The sequence below is a fragment of the Rhipicephalus microplus genome, chromosome 3, assembly GCF_043290135.1.
Source record: "Rhipicephalus microplus isolate Deutch F79 chromosome 3, USDA_Rmic, whole genome shotgun sequence".
Taxonomy (NCBI): domain Eukaryota; kingdom Metazoa; phylum Arthropoda; class Arachnida; order Ixodida; family Ixodidae; genus Rhipicephalus; species Rhipicephalus microplus.
The window spans coordinates 255,353,098-255,368,555 of record NC_134702.1 but is presented as its reverse complement, the minus strand read 5'-3'; positions in this window follow the sequence as shown (position 1 = coordinate 255,368,555).

Genomic DNA, 15,458 nt, shown 5'->3' with positions numbered 1-15,458 from the left:
GTCGTGAAATAAGGAGAGACAAATTGGCCTCTGCAATTACCGCGTCAGACACGTCTTGTCTCAATTCTACTTCGACAAAGAGGCTGCTTCGAGGTGGGAGAGTCAGAGAATCGTCGGTAACACGAAGTGCTCTTTTCCGGAATTGTGTACTGTCAGTTGCAGCACAAAAAGGATCCTCGAACGACACAAGTAATTCATGGACGTCGATGACGGCGCCGTATTCACGAAGGAAGTCCATTCCTAGAATGACTGGCCGAGAGCACACGCGCAATACGAGGAAAGAGCTTGCAAATGTCGACGTACGTATACGAATGCGTGCCGTGCACATACCGGTAGGCATCACCAGATGGCCCCCTGCCGTGCGCAACTGGGGTCCTTGCCATGGTGTGGTAACCTTCCTCAATTCAGATGCCAGTGCGGCGCTCATTACCGAATAGTCGGCGCCGGTGTCGACGAGGGCGTTGACAGCATGATTGTCGACGAAGACGGCGATTTCGGCAGAAACGATCTTTCTGCTATCAGAGAACACTGCAAAACCGGAATGGTCCTCGTCTGGTCGTTGCGTCGAATGAGGGTCTTTTACAGTTCGCCGGGCCGCGACTTCACCCCCAGAAGTCGCCGTTTCTAGTTTCCCCTGCGGGGACTTGGTGACCGGCTCCTGAAAGGAGCGGAAGACGATGAGGGCAAACTGGGTGACGTAGACCGGCGAGGCGACGGTGATCTCGACTGGTGGTGCTGAACAGTCGAAGGTGTTGGCTGGCCCGTGAGATAGGCTTCGATTTCGCGGGGGCGCTCACCGTAGCACGGGCATCGAGCATCAGGATGAAAGCCGTGGAGACCTAGTTGCCGGTATTGACAGTTCCTGTATACGTGACCCGCTTCGCCGCAGTGATAGCAGAGCGGACGGTTATCCGATGTGCGCCACGTGCTTGCATTGCTACCACTTTGTCTTGAGGTAGACTGCAGATAGGTGGGTGTGCTCGGGAACCTTGAGCCGTGAGGCGGGCTCGAAGCAGTGGTGTGGAATGACTGCATAGCCTGGTACCTGGGCCGCATAGCACGATCTGTAGCCGGTGGCGCAGGGGATCGCAATGCCGCTGCGTATATCAGGACTGGCGCCTCGGGAATCGGTGGTGTGATTGGGGTCAGGGGTGTGACGGCCTGCCGGACTTCTTGTCTGATTACATCCGCGAGGGCAGACACAGGTTGATGGGATCCCACCGCCTGAAGCTCTCGCAGTTCGTCCCGAACAATACTTCGAATGAAGTCTGCGAGGGCCTGTCTCTCGCTGTCAAAGCCGATAGAGCATGCGGTGGCCGGGATCTGGCGTTCGTATTGGAATAACCGCTGCTGCAGCGTACGTTCTATAGTGGTCGCCTCACTGATGAACTGGGTGACTGTCATTGGTGGATTGCGCACGAGCCCAGCGAAAAGCTGTTCTTTTACTCCGCGCATCAAATGTCTCACCTTCTTTTCCTCGGGCATGGCAGGGTCCGCGCGCTTGAAGAGCCGAAGCATGTCCTCGACAAACATGGATACTCGTTCGTTCGGCCGCTGGTTTCTGCAGGATATGGCTTGTTCAGCCCTCTCCTTCCTCTCGGTGTTCAGAAAGGCGTCACGGAGCTGACGGCTAAACTCCTGCCAGGTTGCAAAGGAGCCCTCGTGGTTCTCGTACCACGTCTTCGCAGAATCCTCCAAGTAAAAGTAAACTCGGCGCAGCTTGCGAACATCGTCCCATTCGTTGATACAGGCAACCCGGTCAAAGTGGTCGAGCCAGTCATCAACATCCTCGAAGATATCTCCATGGAATGGCTTTGATGTCTGTGGCGCTTAAAAAACATGGGCGAGAAGAGAACCATGGGCATCGCTGGTTTGGACCGCCTGGCTTGTCATCGGAGTTGCCGTCTTTCTGGGTGTCGATGTCAAGGGACCAAATTCAGGGGGTAACCCACGCAGGCGGCGGCTGCTTCTTGCTCTGGGAGATGTAGCTGTCTCCACGATGGCCGACACAGCCGAAGTACACGTACCCAGCGTCTCCACCAGTAATGTCGCGAGTAAAAACAAGACCTGCAGCCAGGAGTTCACTTGAACCAGAGCAACGAAAACGTTCTCTTCTTCTTCGTAGCCCAAAACGGGTATGAGCCACAGCGGCTCGTTCATCAATGGTGGCAATATTGTGAAGGTTCTAATAACATGGTTGCTGATGCACTATCGCGCCTTCCTCTTCAGATACCGGTTACTGAAGAGCGGGATGAAGAAGCTGTTTCATTAGTTACTTCCTGCATTAATAAAGCTGAGCTTCAGGCAGCTACAGCTGCGGATTCCAGTTTGTGTCAAGTTCTCAAATATTTACGTGAAGGATTGCCTTCCAAATGTGCTCTTGCTTCGGAATTCTTGCCTTACTTCGCAGTCTGACAAAAACTGTCTTGTGTTGAGGACTTGCTTTTCCGCGATGAACGCGTGATTCCCCCTGCTTCTTTCCGTAACAAGCTAATACAGCTTGCCCATGAGGCCCATCCAGGCATTGTCCGCACCAAACAGAATCTCCGAGACAGGTACTGGTGGCCAGCCTTAGACAAGGAGGTCGAGCATGCAGTTTACAACTGCCATATATGTCAGGCAGCTGACAAGTCTTCCAAACCTGCATTTTCTCTGTTGCAGCCAGTCCAGTGGCCTGATCGGCCTTGGCAGAAACTCGGCATGGACTTCATCGGTTCTTTGCATAATGTTCCGCAAAGTGCCCGGTTCATTGTTTCTCTCATCAACTACCATTCCAAATGGCCAGAGCTTTGTTTCACACATACGGTTACTTCTGAGGTCATCATTGAGTTTCTGTCTTCAATCTTCAGCCGGGAAGGTTTTCCGGATGCCATAGGTACGGACAATGGTACACGGTTTCAGTCCCAACATTTCGAGGCTTTTCTTTCACTACGAGAAATTCAGCATTTGAGGTCATCAGTTTTCTATCCCCAATCAAATGGGCAAATCGAGCGCTTTAATCGCGTTCTGAAGGAACATATCCAGATCGCCCAATTAGAGCACCGTCCCCTCAAGCAAGTCTTGACTGAATGTTTAGCTTCGTACAGGTTCACACGACAAGGCACCACTGGAGTGTCGCCTGCTCAACTTCTCCACGGTAGGCAACCGCAATGTTGCTCTCGACATAGTCTCTTTGCCTCGTAACATAGCAGTGTCTTCTCCTGACCAAATCCGCACCAGGGTCTTTTCTCATCAACAAGCAATGAAGAAGTATGTCGACACCCGTCGAGGTGCAAAGCAGTCCAAAGTTCGCACTGGCGATCTAGTCAAGGTTCGTGTGCCAGGCAAGCGTCCCAAGTATCGGGGTCTTTACAAAGTCTTGGGCCAGGTTAGCCCCACTTCGTTTCGCTTAAGTGATGGTAACATCTGGAATGCTTCGCGCCTTGTTCATTTTCATACGGATTCGCCTTCAACACCTAAAAGTCTTCCCCATCATGTTCCGTCCACGCCTTTCAACTATTCATCAGATTATTACATGTGGCCTCCATGTGCAGGCATTTCTTCTTCAAGGGGGGAGGAGTTGCCAGTCGGTGTCGCTGGTTCAAGTACACCAAGTCTTACGGTTCACTTCGAACCTTCAAATACGGCTGAGACCGTTGAACCGGACTCCGGTCCGCAAAATTCTTCCGAAGCTCATGCTGCGAGCTCTGATGAGACCGCGAATTTTAACGCTCGTTCAGAGCCTTCACAATCTTCTTTTGCTCTTGCACCTGATTCTACACCCAAAAGGGCTCGTCCTAAGTGGAAGCGGCAGAAGCCGCGTCGGTTTGCAGACTACGTGACGTAGAACTACAAATCTATATTGTACTGAGTTGTATACAACTTTTTATTGCATTTTCAGTACTTCCAATGTACATATTTTCAGTGCATTGTTAGGACTCGTAGTGTGTGAGTTCGGTGTGCCGAGCTCTGAATTTTCATGTGTTCTAATGTACATACCTTGTAAAATATGTTGGTATCGAGCATGTTTAAATATAAACAGTGTATAGGTGAACTTTTTTCGAGGAGGGGATGGTTGTTGTATTCTGGGTTTTCGGTTTCGGTTTCAAAATGACATGTGAGGATGCCAGGAAGCGCCACTCTGGTATCTAGGATTTCAAGGCAACTGTAAAATAAAATCAGTGTGTGTTGGGTAACCGTGGAGTGCGGTTGTTGTTCTTTTCATCGGCGTTTCGCGCCAACCCGCGTGTTCGGGCTGGTCGGAGTCCCCACCGGCCGCGTACGTCTCCGTCGGCCGTCTTCTTCTTCTGCTTCGTCGGGACCAGCCAGCCCCCAACACAGCAGTCATGTTGTTACATGACATGCGTCTGATGATTATCATGTTTTCACGAGTCATATACCTTCATCATCCGTTGACGTTGCGTTATATACCAAATTAGGTATATGTGGAGCTAGCGAAAAGGCCTCGAGTGCATCATGAAGGGCCCAATATACTTCAACGTAACGTTGACAGTGACGCTACGTTATGAAAACGCGATCACTCTATATTCTGACGCCAAACGCAACTCGCACAACCAGCGTCCGTTGGCGCGGCCTGACGGCAACCGGCGCGAAATGCGACATGCTGCATTTGGCACCAATGCGTTACCATGACAGCACTGCGCCGGCATCTTTTCAAGACGGAGGGATGCCGGACGCTCTGAAACGCGCATGCGCCAAAGCAACGCTGCGGGCGCCTGCGAGTATATGGCAGGACCGGCGCCTGGCGTGGCAACGCCGGCGTGACGCGATGAAATGAACGCCGGCGAGCACGCGCACCGTGTCACGTCGAAATGTATTGGTGCCTTGACTGTGTCATGCAGTCATGTTCTCACAAGATACGCATCTCATGATTAACCTGTTTGCGCGAATGGGTGACCTTCGTCACCCATTCGCGTTCCGTAATACCAAATGTTGTAAAATTGAAGCTAGCGAAACGGCCGCCAGTGCATCATGAGCGTGGCATGTAGTCATGTTGTTACATGACACGCATCTCATGATTATCATGTTTGCACCAGTCAGATACCTTCGTCATCCATTCACGTACCGCGATACCAAATTTGGTTTATGTGACGCTAGCAAAATGGCCGAGAACGCATCATGAGCGTGGCATGTAGTCATGTTGTTACATGACATGCATGTCATGGTTTTCATGCTAGGGTCTGTCGCTTGTGTTTGTCATGCAATCATGTCATACCATACCAGTTTTTCAACATGTCATGTGAACGAAACCACCGCTAGAGCAGCAAGGCCATGCAATGTAAATCATGACATTCATGACATAAATGTCATGATTTTCATGTTATAACTAGTCAAATATGCTCGTCATATAGTCATGTTATGCCATACCAAGTTTGGTATCGATACCATTATCCAAACGGCCAGGAGAACTAAAAGTTGTAGTTGGCTAAATAGATAGATAGGTAGATACGCTCAAAGTCGCCCACGTTCGCTAAGAAATGCTTCGCATTAAAAAAAAATCGCACAATATCCACGGAGTCAAGGATGATGGGTGGGGCGAAGCTACGAAGGGTTTTATCGGCAAACCGTGCATGATTCGCTTGCCGCATTTGTTTTTCTGTCCATAGTCCGTCCGTCCACCCGTCCATCTGTCTGGCTTCCTGTGTCAGTATGTATGTATGTATGTATGTATGTATGTATGTATGTATGTATGTATGTATGTATGTATGTATGTATGTATGTATGTATGTATGTATGTATGTATGTATGTATGTATGTATGTATGTATGTATGTATGTATGTATGTATGTATGTATGTATGTATGTATGTATGTATGTATGTATGTATGTATATGTATGTATGTATGTATGTATGTAGGTATGTATGTATGCATGTATGTATGTATGTATGTATGTATGTATGTATGTATGTATGTATGTATGTATGTATGTATGTATGTATGTATGTATGTATGTATGTATGTATGTATGTATGTATGTATGTATGTATGTATGTATGTATGCATGCATGCATGCATGCATGTATGTATGTATGTATGTATGTATGTATGTATGCATGTATGTATGTATGTATGTATGTATGTATGTATGTCCGCTTGTCCACCTGTCTGTCTGTCTGTCCCTCTGGCGACTATCTGTCCATCTGTCCGTCTATCTAGTGAACACTTCAACTACCGCAATCTCGCATCTTTTCATCATATACAATTATCGTCTTTAAGCGGAAATTTACAGGAATAAAACGAGGGGTGACTACTACATACAGCAGACGCACGACCCACGCTATAGAGACCGCCCCTAAAACAGTACAACTTGGTGGCGGAAAAGTGCAAGCACTGTCCATAAATTGACAGACACATTAAAAATCGGTGTCTTTTGACGGTGTTAGCGACTAAATTTTCGGTTCTGGCATAATTACATTTCTTTTGAAATAAGCGCAACTTCGTAGAATAAAATACACTGACTAGACATTGACTAGACCAATGCGTGCCACTCGCAGCATATGCATCAACCAACTTGGCAATTTATCTGAAGGTTGGAAGAATAAAGTCCACAGGGCGAAAAAAACAGAACTAGGACCCGAAAAGGAACGTGCACACCGGAAACGCTCCTTCACGACAGAAAGGTTATCGCATGTGTTAACAAACATGCATAAAAAATGGGGGTGCATCCTGTGTGTCACAACGAGGTACAAAAAGTACTAACAGCTGAGGCGCGCGTCGGCAGTTGAATAATAGAGACCAGTTTCTTGTGTTGTAGAGATAGCAAAGTTTATAATCGACCGAAACAAAGTGCGGCGTTCTTTACCATATGTCTCCGAGATTTCTCGCGTCTAGTGGTCTAGTTTAGGTGACTGTGCAAAATTAACAGGCTCTCAAATATTCAATTGCATGACTGAAAATGCGAGGTGTGTTGAGATGGCTCCAATCACTGAATTTTAATGCTCTCAGGCACGTGTTGATATATCAGCCAGTCTGATCGACGTATATATGTGAAGTGGAATTCGGTTAGTAACCTTTGCACAACAATTGAATGAATGAATGAACGAACTTCATTTCTAGTCCGGCGATGCCTTTCGGGATAGGCGGGGGCTACCCTCCGTCGATGATGATGGTGGTGCTTCAGGTGATCACTTCACGTCGTTGGAGCCGGGCGGCAACTTACGCTTGCCCGACGGCCGAAATCTGGTCAGACAGCTCGTATCTATTAAGTGCCGTCTCCCAGTGGCAGCGACGCTCACGCAGCCGATCCGCAGCAATGACCGCAGCCACGGGGGTGGCCGGAAAATTGGCATTCCTCTCATAGTACTTTTCTCTGCCCACTGCAGACCTCTGCGACCTTTTGCGCTCTACGGAAGAGATTTTCCTGAGAATATGGTGGGGAAAAGACAACCATCACCTTGTACCGCTTCCCAACTTTCTTTCAGAACGTATATTCCACATAGCTTGTTCGTGGATGAAGGTCGTCCAAATTAATCATTGTTCGCAGCGCGAATGAGCTGTTCACAAACAGATGCAACATGCTATAGGCAGGATACCACGCATTCTTGCGGCTGACAACTATATTTCTCATGTAATGTGCCTAAGTTCTTTTTGTTGTTTTTTTCGCGGAGAGTAAGCATGATATCATTATTTGTCAATTAACAATATTCGAATGCGCCGATGCGAAACTGTATTTAGGTCTCACTCAACGCGCAATATACTGCCAGGAAACATGCTCCGCAGAGGCACTTAAAACTGATAGATGGCTTGTACGGGAAGTCACGGACACAGTTCCTGAAAAGAATTGGTGCTCCACGATGGCTGCTTCGACGACAATCAAGTTGCTTCTAAGTGAAAACGCCCCGCAGGGGCGCCTGCGCAAGTAGGCGTTTGGTGTGTAGCGACACCACGGACTCGAGCTAACGGGGGAGTTTCTACTCCCTCCCACGCCTAGCCGTGCGTGGCTTTGCCGTGTCCGGGGAAAAGGGGATCCTGGGGGTTGAGCCGACGCTGGGTGATTGGACCTTTAAAGGCCCCCCGGCAGAGGCAACACACCTCTTTGGCCCCGGCTTCACGTAGACGGCACCCCTGGGCTGACCCACCCAGGGGAAATCGGCAGTCGCCTTTTCCTGTCTCTCTCTTCCTACATCTTAGTCTTTTCTCGTCTTTAAATCTGTCCTGTCTTCTTCTCTCTTCCATTTGCTTCCGATTTTTCCTGGCGGCAAGGGTTAACCTTGTGTAATTACTCAACCTTGTGTAGTTATATTTGGTTATAGTGGCAATGTACGGCTGGCGTCTGCAGCCTTATGCTATTAAGTGCTTCAGCGTCCCCTGGTTGGACTCCATGGTGGGTGGTCGCCATTGCTGCCGAAAAAAAGTACACTACTATGGGAACACCTGCATTTCCCCGTCTTCTAGATCGTCCTCCGCCTAAGAGGGGACGCACCGATGACATCTCCATTTTCAGCCAACCCAGACAATGCTTTCCCAAATTCCATGTTGTGCACAGCAAAAACCCAACAAAACAAGCCAGAGCCATATCACCATTTCTTGTTGCTAAATCTCTGACCGAGCTCTTTGGCCCAGGATACAAGGTTACAAAGATGGCTAGCGAAGACCTTCTTCTTGAGCTGCCTGAAAAACACCACTATGAAAAACTTGGCAGTCTCGTAGCATTTGGTAATATCCCAGTATCCGTTTCACCTCATAGATCGATGAACACCTCACGCGGAGTTGTTTCAGAAGCAGACCTTCTTGAAATGTCTGAACAGGAACTGCTTGAAGGGTGGAAAGAGCAAAATGTCACGGATGTGAAACGAATCGTCATCAGACGCGACAACAAAGAAATACCTACTAAACATTTAATACTCACTTTTGCATCTAGCACACTGCCTTCATCTATAGACACAGGCTCCATCAAACTCTCTGTCCGTCCCTACATTCCCAATCCAAGACGGTGTTATAAATGTCAACGATTTCGTCATGGCTCGCAGAACTGCCGGGGTCAGGAAACTTGTGCAAGATGTGGTAGCCATGGCCACCCATCTGATAACTGTGTTACTACGCCTCACTGCGTGAATTGTGATGGGGAACACGCTGCGTATTCGCGTTCGTGTCCTAACTGGAAGAAAGAAAAAGAAATAATCACTATTAGAGTCAAAGAAAACATCACATTCAAAGAAGCAAGACGAAGAGTGTCGCCATTTTACGGCCCAACATATGCCGATGCGGCGCGTCAGGGGGCACCGCCGCACCAGCCCTCGCCACCCCTCCGGCCCGCGCATACCGAGCCGGCGGTTGTGGCACCTGCCCCCAAGGCGGCTGTAGCCCAGGCTACACCGCCTACTCCCAAACAGAGACCGGAGGCTCCAGAGTCTTCGGGTCTCAAGGCCTCCCTTCACCAGGCGAGGCCCAAAATCCGAACTAACAGCCCGCACGTGCGGGCATCCAGTGCCTCCGAGGAGGCAATGGATACGTCGGCACCCTTGGTGCCGAAAGAGCGGCGTGGCTCCTTGGAGCGCGCCAAGAAAACAAAAAAAGCAAATAACAGGGCCTGGTGATGGCCCTGTTAAGTGAACTCAAACTCCCGTCTAAACAGCCACTCGCTTTTCGTACACACAGCATTATTTTACATTCACCATGAACACTCAAATTATACAATGGAACGTCAGGGGCCTTCTCAGAAACCTTGACGACATCCAAGAACTCTTACACGAACACTCACCAAAAGTGCTGTGTGTACAAGAAACACACCTTAATTCAAAACACACAAATTTTCTTCGTAAATACGTTATTTTTAGAAAGGACCGTGATGATGCCATGACATCATCCGGAGGTGTTGCCATCATAGTGAATCAAGGAATTGCATGCACACGTGCACTTACAACTCCAAACATCCCTTGAGGCAGTGGCTGTTCGAGCGGTTCTTTTTGATAAACTGATCACGATCTGCACTATTTACATTCCTCCTAGCTATCAGCTGCAAAAACGTGATTTATACTCTTTAATTGATGAACTTCCGGAACCTTATGTTCTCCTTGGAGACTTTAATGCGCATAGCAGGCTATGGGGTGACTCTCGGTATGACGCGCGAGGTCGACTGATCGAACAGTTCCTTCTCTCGTCGAGCGCGTGTCTCCTAAACCGAAAAGAACCAACCTATTATAATATCGCACATAACACCTACTCCTCCATAGACCTAAGCATAGTATCTCCATCTCTTGTGCCTCTACTTCAGTGGAAAGTCGTCAGTAATCTGTACGGAAGCGACCACTTTCCCGTAGTTTTGAGCACAACTACAGCAACTGAGTGTACACCCCGTGTTCCCAAATGGCTCATAAACAGAGCCGACTGGGAACGGTTTCATACCATTGCTCGTATAGATTGGAGTGACATATGTACTTTAAGCATTGATGTTGCTGTCGACTACTTCACTGCTTTTTTGATTGATGCTGCAACAAAATGCATCCCACAAACAAATGGACACCCAGGAAAACGGCGTGTACCATGGTGGAACTCTGAATGCCAAAACGCGCGCAAACAGCAAAACAGAGCTTGGAGGCTGCTTCGGAACTCACCTACAGCCGAAAATCTTGATACCTTCAAGAAAATAAAGTCTCAAGGCAGGAGAACGCGTCGGCAGGCCAGAAGAGAAAGCTGGCAGAAGTTTTTGTCAGGGATCAATTCATACACACAAGAGGCCAAAGTCTGGAACATGGTCGGTAGGATAGCAGGGAAACAAGTACACACACTTCCACTCGTAAACACTCAAGGTGATACCTTGGAAGATCAGGGAAACTTCCTCGGTGCACACTTCGAACAGGTATCCAGCTCGTCCCACTATACTGACACTTTCGAAAAATACAGAACAAGAATAGAAAAGCAGACACTCGAACACAAATCCACTAGATACGAGGCATATAACCAAGCTTTCAGTCTAGCGGAGCTCCAAACATCCCTAAACTCCTGCAGTACTTCTGCCCCAGGCTCTGACCGTGTGGTGTATGAAATGTTAAAAAACCTACCAGCCGAAACACGAAAAACCTTACTTTGTTTATACAATGCTATCTGGTTTTCTGGCACTATCCCTACCTCCTGGAAAGAGGATATTATTATTCCCATTTCGAAAGAGGGCAAGGACCCTTCTTTAGCTTCAAGTTATAGGCCTATTGCACTTACAAGCTGCTTGTGCAAAGTATTCGAAAATTGATAAACTGCCGACTTCTACATATTCTTGAAACAAACAATTTGCTCGACCCATTTCAGTGCGGGTTTCGAGAAAGTAGATCCACCACAGACCACCTCGTTCGTATCGAGGCACAGATAAGAGACGCCTTCGTTCATAAACAATATTTTCTCTCCGTGTTCCTCGATATCGAAAAGGCGTATGATACAACGTGGCGTTTCGGAATTCTAAGAGACCTGTCCCACCTTGGTGTGCGCGGAAGAATGTTTCATATAATCGAAAGTTACCTGTCAAACCGGACATTCCGTGTCCGTCTAGGCAGTGTGCTCTCCCAAACATTTGTCCAGGAAACAGGCGTGCCACAAGGTGGTGTGCTTAGTTGCACACTTTTTATCATCAAAATGAATTCTTTGCACTTGTCCATTGCCCGCATGACGTTCTATTGTACATATGTCGACGACGTTCAGCTTGGCTTCAAGTCATGCAACTTAGCCTTGTGTGAGCGGCAGGTTCAGATGGGTTTAAATAAGGTCTCCAAATGGGCAGACGAAAACGGATTTCGACTTAACCCACAAAAAAGCACGTGTGTCTTGTTCTCTCGAAAGAGGGGCATGCACTCGGAACCTGACATTTGGCTGAACGGGCAACGTCTGTCCGTCAAAGCCGAGCATAAATTCTTAGGCTTAATCTTGGACAAGTTGACCTTCGTACCGCACATCAAGTATTTAAAAACAAAATGTTTAAAAGCCATGAATGTTATAAAAGTGTTGTCACGTACTACGTGGGGTAGTGATAGGCAATGCCTCATGAACCTCTATAGAAGCCTTATTCGTACCCGCTTAGATTATGGGGCCGTTGTCTATCAATCTGCCACTCAAAGTGCCTTGAAGATGCTTGACCCTGTGCACCATTTGGGCATCCGCCTTTCTACGGGTGCTTTTCGCACCAGTCCCGTAGAAAGCCTTTATGTTGAGTCAAATGAGTGGTCGCTTCATCTGCAGAGAACTTACATGTCCTTTGTTTATTTCCTTAAGGTGAAAGCAGACAAGAAGCACCCCTCATACTCTACAATTAATGATTTGTCGAGCTCAACTCTGTTTCAAAACAGGCCTTCGATGAGGCAGCCCTTCTCAATTCGCCTGAAGTGTCTAGCTGAAGAAACTGAAGTGTCACTTGAACACAGTTTAATGGCTCCTGTAGCATACCCGCCACCGTGGCAGTGGCAGAATATAGACTGCGATGTGTCTTTCCTAGAGGTTACAAAACATGCACCTATTGCCCATATCCGAACATACTTTCTGGAACTTCAACACAAATACACATGTCCTGAGTTCTTCACAGATGCCTCCAAGACTAACTCCTCTGTGTCCTACGCTGCTGTCGGCCCATCCTTTTCGGATGCTGGCCCTCTACATCCACGCACAAGTATCTTCACAGCGGAAGCTTACGCGATACTGGTGGCAGCTAAACACATCAAACAATTACAAATACAAAAAGCAGTAATTTATACAGACTCCCTCAGTGTGGTAACGGCTCTGCACAGTCTTAAAAAACAAAAAACCCAGTCCTTGTCTCACTTTACTCCATTTTGTGCACACTTTACACGCACAAACAACATGTTGTAGTGTGCTGGGTGCCAGGGCACCTTGAGATCCAAGGCAACGTGAGGGCGGATCAGCTCGCTGCATCCGTACACAAAAACACTGCCCCTCCAGCCATATCAATCCCGGCCCATGATCTTAAGCCGCCTCTCAAACTAAACCTCAGGGACTACTGGCAGAGCAAGTGGGATACACACATACAAAACAAACTACACGTTATCAAGCCACACCTTGGCCATTGGCCACCAGTATCAAAATCACGTCTAACAGAGGTAACACTAACAAGACTCAGGATAGGGCACACATACACGACACACACACATCTTTTATCCGGTGGTGATCCACCAGTGTGTGATAAATGTGGTGAGGCTTTAACAGTTCTTCACGTTTTAGTCCAATGTAAACAGCTATAGACACTCTAAGAAGACAACACTTCCCATTACCCTACTGACAACATATACCTTTACACCCTGCAATGTTCGTCGGTAGGGAACCGCTTTTTAGTCGCAAATCATTATTAGCGTTTTTAAAGGAAATTCATTATTTTCATATCATATACCCGGGCATACCGTAGCACGACCTCTCTAGAGAGGTTTTTGCTGCGGTGGCTACACAGGAAAGCACTTGCCTCACGGCCCTTGCACGCAAGGATACTAACGTGTGAGGTACTTGTGCTAATGCCATACATGTCCACCATCGTTTTTCATTATCACCAACTTTTGTCACCTATTCACACCATGCACACCTTTCACGGCATAGTCATGATTTTATTACTTGTCTGTTTTTACCCGCTTTACTGCGAGGAATTTTATGGCCCTTATACAGCCGCTAATCACAACCATTGTCCACATTCCTGTCTCATGAACTGGCGCTCTTTGGCCATCAAATGGCCCTTGCGCCAAAAACACCATATATCATCATCTAAGTGAAAACGACGCGGCAGTACATTCTCTGTGCGTGAATGATGAAAAAACCTGCATGTGATGTGATGATATTAATAATGTGACATCGCAAATGTCGCGTCCCCTGATGCTCCAACATCACAGCACGTGAATTCTAGTTCCATCCGTTCTTACACGTTTAGAATGTGTTACTTTTCTTTTAGTGCGGGACTTGTCCATAAAAAAATTACAAAAAAATCTGTAACGCTAATACTTACCCGCAGTCTTGTGTTAACGGCCAATTAAAAAGCTATGGTATTAAAAGCTAAAGTGCTTTATTAGCAGTTCGTCGTTGAATAACTATTAATCAGTGTTAAAGCTCACATTCCTCATGATAGCATGTTTTGACCACATGTATTCGTATACGCAACAAATCGCATGCCGCTCATCTTCTGCGTTCGATGTTAACTCGTCTAGTGATAGCTACACTGACTGCGTTATCCATTTCACGTTTCATGCAATATACATGCGTTTGGACCCTATTCAGGAAGCGGCGGCATGTTCTTTTTGTGTTGTGCTCGCACGGCGGCAATGAGCAGCGGGCGGAGGAAGAGCCGGTTCTCTCAGCGTACGAACTTTTCCCAAAGTGCTCCACTCACCCACGGGGCGGTGTGGGATTGCTTGAAAAACGTCTATTGCCTAAACGTGAAACAAAGTACACGGTCGCAGTAAAGCCTGCAAAAGGTGGGTCTGCTGACCGTCAGTTCATGCTATTTGCAAAAAATTTACACCACGAAAATCTCACGAACGGCTACAGACTTCCTGCTACACAAAGAATAGATGTGTCAGAGATTTCAGCGACGCAAGAATTCGGTGGATAAGCAGCAGTTCGTTCCGGCCGGCGGCGGCCGGAACGAACTGCTCGGTGAACAAACGGCTCGGTGCCGGTGTCTTCATTAGGTCTACCGCTTCGAAACTGCAGTGTATATACGCAAACTTAATACGATAATATCATACGCTAAGATTTACAATTGCTGCTGCAGTTTCACGCTGTGTTCGCGTTAAACTCACATGCTGAAAAGAATAGAGAAATCGCGGCAGTGAAGGGGGCTGCGACACCAGCACGGCTTATTTTTCGCCGTACACTTCATGGCGGCAGTTGCTCGCGGCACGCAGTTACAAGCTTCCCGGGTATCAGAGGTCTCGCACACGTTGGGCGTGTGGCAGTCGTCATCTATTTTGATGTGATGTCGGTTCAGGTATCACTACATATATTGAAGCGATATGTGTCACATCCGCAAAATGAGTCCCGCCCAATCTGTCGAGGCTGTCGGTCATCGCCCCGCCAAGAGATTCGAACACACGTTTCGTGGTTTTGCTGTGACTGATCAGTCTGTTGGTCACGCAGTAGGCTTGTTATGACGCAATAATGCACTGCCAAATACGATGCATTATGCACATGGCATTAAGAATCCCACCGAACAAGATACTGCGCCGTAATTACCACGCTGTCCGATTTCGTTGGTTGTAACACATATTCCTTTCGGTGTTTGACATGCTTTGAGCACGCGTAACAGCCGAGTTCTCTTGCTTCGAGCTGCCGTGAATATTAGGCACGCGAGCCTAATATTCACAATCAATTCAAATATGGCTGCTCAAGCTCGTTAGTGCAGCTCGCTGATACGCTAGTAGGCAGCTGAACGTACCAAGTAGTATATACTGGCAGGCACTGCGGCAGCGTTGGCACAGAAAACTGGTTTGTGAGATCTGTATACAAAGCTTATATTCGCGCGCTAACGCACCTCACATGTGA